Raw genomic sequence first — 5,000 nt, forward strand, 5'->3', positions numbered from 1 at the left:
CCCCGACCTTTCGGCCTAGGAAGACACGCTGATTCCTTCAGTGTAGCGCGCGTGCGGCCCAGAACATCTAAGGGCATCACAGACCTGTTATTGCTCAATCTCGTGCGGCTAGAAGCCGCCTGTCCCTCTAAGAAGAAAAGTAATCGCTGACAGCACGAAGGATGTCACGCGACTAGTTAGCAGGCTAGAGTCTCGTTCGTTATCGGAATTAACCAGACAAATCGCTCCACCAACTAAGAACGGCCATGCACCACCACCCACCGAATCAAGAAAGAGCTATCAATCTGTCAATCCTTCCGGTGTCCGGGGCCTGGTGAGGTTTCCCGTGTTGAGTCAAATTAAGCCGCAGGCTCCACTCCTGGTGGTGCCCTTCCGTCAATTCCTTTAAGTTTTCAGCTTTGCAACCATACTTCCCCCGGAACCCAAAAGCTTTGGTTTCCCGGAGGCTGCCCGCCGAGTCATCGGAGGAACTGCGGCGGATCGCTGGCTGGCATCGTTTATGGTTAGAACTAGGGCGGTATCTGATCGCCTTCGAACCTCTAACTTTCGTTCTTGATTAATGAAAACATACTTGGCAAATGCTTTCGCTTCTGTTCGTCTTGCGACGATCCAAGAATTTCACCTCTAACGTCGCAATACGAATGCCCCCGCCTGTCCCTATTAATCATTACCTCGGGTTCCGAAAACCAACAAAATAGAACCGAGGTCCTATTCCATTATTCCATGCACACAGTATTCAGGCGGGCTTGCCTGCTTTAAGCACTCTAATTTGTTCAAAGTAAACGTGCCGGCCCACCGAGACACTCAATAAAGAGCACCCTGGTAGGATTTCAACGGGGTCCGCCTCGGGACGCACGAGCACGCACGAGGCGGTTCGCACGCCTTCAGCTCGCCCCACCGGCAGGACGTCCCACGATACATGCCAGTTAAACACCGACGGGCGGTGAACCAACAGCGTGGGACACAAATCCAACTACGAGCTTTTTAACCGCAACAACTTTAATATACGCTATTGGAGCTGGAATTACCGCGGCTGCTGGCACCAGACTTGCCCTCCAATAGATACTCGTTAAAGGATTTAAAGTGTACTCATTCCGATTACGGGGCCTCGGATGAGTCCCGTATCGTTATTTTTCGTCACTACCTCCCCGTGCCGGGAGTGGGTAATTTGCGCGCCTGCTGCCTTCCTTGGATGTGGTAGCCGTTTCTCAGGCTCCCTCTCCGGAATCGAACCCTGATTCCCCGTTACCCGTTACAACCATGGTAGGCGCAGAACCTACCATCGACAGTTGATAAGGCAGACATTTGAAAGATGCGTCGCCGGTACGAGGACCGTGCGATCAGCCCAAAGTTATTCAGAGTCACCAAGGCAAACGGACCGGACGAGCCGACCGATTGGTTTTGATCTAATAAAAGCGTCCCCTTCCATCTCTGGTCGGGACTCTGTTTGCATGTATTAGCTCTAGAATTACCACAGTTATCCAAGTAACGTGGGTACGATCTAAGGAACCATAACTGATTTAATGAGCCATTCGCGGTTTCACCTTAATGCGGCTTGTACTGAGACATGCATGGCTTAATCTTTGAGACAAGCATATGACTACTGGCAGGATCAACCAGGGAGCTGCGTCAACTAGAGCTGAGCAGCCGGCCGCCCGGGAGTGTGTCCCGGGGGCCCGCGCGAACACGCAAGCGTCCGCTCAATCATTCTGCAAACAGGAGGAGGCTGAGCTCCCCTGCACAATACACCTCGAAACCCTCTCAGGTCCCGGCGGCGCGCAGCGCCGTCCCAAGTACTTGGTCGGGTTCGAGAGAGGCGCAATCGCCCGGAGTTAGGCGAGTAGACGCTTTCGGTGCGACCACCCGTGCTCCCAACTGAGCTTGCCGCTGCCGACAGAGGCCCGGGAGCGTGCTGTCGTGGCATTGCCGGCGGGAGACAACACGCGCCACCTACGGTGACCGGCAGCTCCAACGCCAGCGCCACAGAAGGACAAAAGCCCCACTTGGGTGCCGAAGCGAACTCTCCCAGCACAGCGCACGCGCCAACACATCCGCACAGCTGCGATACAAACCACCAGCGAGAACCGCTGGGGCGACCGAGCAGCAGACGGCGTCGCGGCGCCGAGCGCCGGGCGGCGGCGCATCCTCAACGCACACAGTCCTCAATCGGACCAGCACACTGAAGATGTCCACCGCGCTTCGCACCGGGCCCGCGAGGACCTACTTTGGCCGCACGGCGCCGCGCGCAGGGTGCGCCGGCGCGCAGCTGCGACGCCTGCCGCGTCCGTCGGCCGGCGCGCCTGCCACTGGCCGCCCCCACCAGCCGGCTGTAGCGCGTGCGCCCACGCACCGCGCGGCCAGCACGCCGGGAGGCGCCCCCTCACCGGCCGGGGACGGTCCCACCCAGCCACCGCCGCGTATCGCTTCACACCCAGATGCCGTTCAGTTTCGTCGGCATGGTGGGTATCGCTGGAACAACCGGTTAGTACCTCAACCTATCGTCGCCATCACCGATTCACCCCTAGCGAGAACAACCGCACCACAACAGGTTACCATTTGTTCATTTGCGTAACTTCACCAGAAAACGCAGGCGTCCATCGCCATTTGCAACTTCAACGATTATTGCATGCCTGTGTCAGGTGTCACGCCACACTACGTCTGCCCACATACACGCAACAAAATGTGCACGCCTAGACAATACGTGGAAGGTGGCCCCCGTACGTATGCGATGTCCATTGCTCGAACGACTGTCAACCGGCCTCTGTAGCATGTCGCAGATATGGAACGCGGTGCACCATGCCATCACGGTGTGTGAGGAGAGACGACTAGGTCCGAATACATCAACAGACAGCTCATGCTGATCGCCATCCACGGCGTCCGTTCCTCCCACACGTCTCTATGGCGTACCACACTGCAATCCCAGCTCTCATAGGGAGACGACACGTAGCTGCGTGCACAATATTTGCACTGTATGGTCCCGCCGTTTTTGGGCGCAGTCGTTGTGCGGTCACACATGTGCCACGATGTATCATTCAGTACATAAGGACGAATGTGCAGTACAGATTGTGGTTCACGCGTACGACATCAGCGGACAGTTGACACAGGCCGCACCACAACGTAGCCTGAGTACGTCGCATGCGAAGGGCATTGAACATGCAAACTTCTCACCAACCAGCTTGCGAAGGCAGGGGGCAAGGTGGGGGACGTGGGGAGGGGCGGCATGTACGTCCTGCTGCCATCCACATTACAGTGTACAGCAGGAGCATGTGGAAAGTGAGCAAGACTTGCAAGGTGTTTAACATGAAGCGATACAACAGGGGTGCGGGCAGTGCGAGTAGCGAACTATATTGCGAGGGTTGCGGGTGGGCAACACTACAGTAATTGAACGAGTCGTATAACAATTACAGAGCAGGTTTAGGCGACAACGTGGGTTACGTTAAGGCGACAACATGGGTTAGGTTAAGGCACAACATGGGTTAGGTTAAGGCACAACATGGGTTAGGTTAAGGCACAACATGGGTTAGGTTAAGGCACAACATGGGTTAGGTTAAGGCACAACATGGGTTAGGTTAAGGCACAACATGGGTTAGGTTAAGGCACAACATGGGTTAGGTTAAGGCACAACATGGGTTAGGTTGAGGCACAACATGGGTTAGGTTAAGGCACAACATGGGTTAGGTTGAGGCACAACATGGGTTAGGTTGAGGCACAACATGGGTTAGGTTGAGGCACAACATGGGTTAGGTTAAGGTACAACATGGGTTAGGTTAAGGTACAACATGGGTTAGGTTAAGGTACAACATGGGTTAGGTTAAGGTACAACATGGGTTAGGTTAAGGTACAACATGGGTTAGGTTAAGGTACAACATAGGTTAGGTTAAGGTACAACATAGGTTAGGTTAAGGTACAACATAGGTTAGGTTAAGGTACAACATAGGTTAGGTTAAGGTACAACATAGGTTAGGTTAAGGTACAACATAGGTTAGGTTAAGGTACAACATAGGTTAGGTTAAGGTACAACATAGGTTAGGTTAGGTTAGGTTAGGTTACACGTTGTTGTACGGAAAGGTGTAGGGGGGGGGGGGGCGGGGGCGGCAGGTTCGTTGATAGTGATTATAGTAAGTGAATGCTTGTGACATGATCAGATTTGTCACGTCAGGATGCACCTTTGGCTTATTAGAGGCGGCGCTCCAATTCTATGCTTGTGTGAGACCTGTGTCTTTGACTCATGTCATTGTTTGTGCGCTGTGACAGGAGGTACTATTGTGATGTTGGGTGCACCGTTGTATAGGACATGTGTGGGTGTTGGTGCCTGGTCTGCGCAATGGTGGATGTCGAAAGGCTGGGATATTGTATTTTCCGCACGGACCTCCTGGTCTGGTTGTGATAGTGTGGATTGTGTAATGTGGCGGAGAAGATGCACTGGATGTTGTTCCATGCTGGTGCTTACATATTGTATGTGCGCCTGTTAGAAGCAGAGAGTGGTGCGTGATCAGAGTGTCTGGCTGACGTGTGGTTCCCATTTTGGGCAGACTCTTTCAGCATGTATACGGACAGTTGTGTATATTTGCTGTAGTTTGATGGCTCTGCATTGATTACTAATCAGCGCCGTGTGTACGGGTAATCTGGTTCCAGTCCAAAATGTTCCATCTGTGTACATTAGTGACAAAGACTCCCCCCATGCAGTGGGGCTCGGTCTGTTATAACTCTTCCGCGTAATATATTTGCCCCACGTTTTTGCGACTGCGAGTGCGAGTGCAACGCGCATGGGGACCGACATGCTGATGGCTCGGTATCGGACGCCGTACAGTGAGCAACGCGATCGCGTCTCTCGCTCGTAAGTGGTACAGGTCGCGGCTCATGTATACGGACAGCGGGAATGTCGCATATTGGAAATAACTCTTCATGAAACGCAAGTTATAGGGGTGGATTGCACTTTACGAGTGCGGGAAACGTCCGCCGTTCATCCGCTGGAGGTGCGAGTTTGGCGGTTGGGGTGG

The 5,000-nt window shown here is 53.8% G+C and overlaps 1 non-coding gene across 1 annotated transcript in view; it reads right to left on the reverse strand.

The window, feature by feature from the left end:
• LOC124725263 overlaps positions 1–1,623 on the reverse strand; it is a 1,913-nt gene extending 290 nt beyond the window's left edge. Inside the window, exon 1 of the ribosomal RNA XR_007006699.1 lies at positions 1–1,623. This exon is cut by the window's left edge and continues 290 nt beyond it. This is a non-coding gene — a ribosomal RNA (small subunit ribosomal RNA).
• Between the last annotated feature and the right edge of the window lie 3,377 nt (positions 1,624–5,000).

Source organism: Schistocerca piceifrons, unplaced genomic scaffold, assembly GCF_021461385.2.
Source record: "Schistocerca piceifrons isolate TAMUIC-IGC-003096 unplaced genomic scaffold, iqSchPice1.1 HiC_scaffold_1037, whole genome shotgun sequence".
Classification (NCBI taxonomy): Eukaryota; Metazoa; Arthropoda; class Insecta; order Orthoptera; family Acrididae; genus Schistocerca; species Schistocerca piceifrons.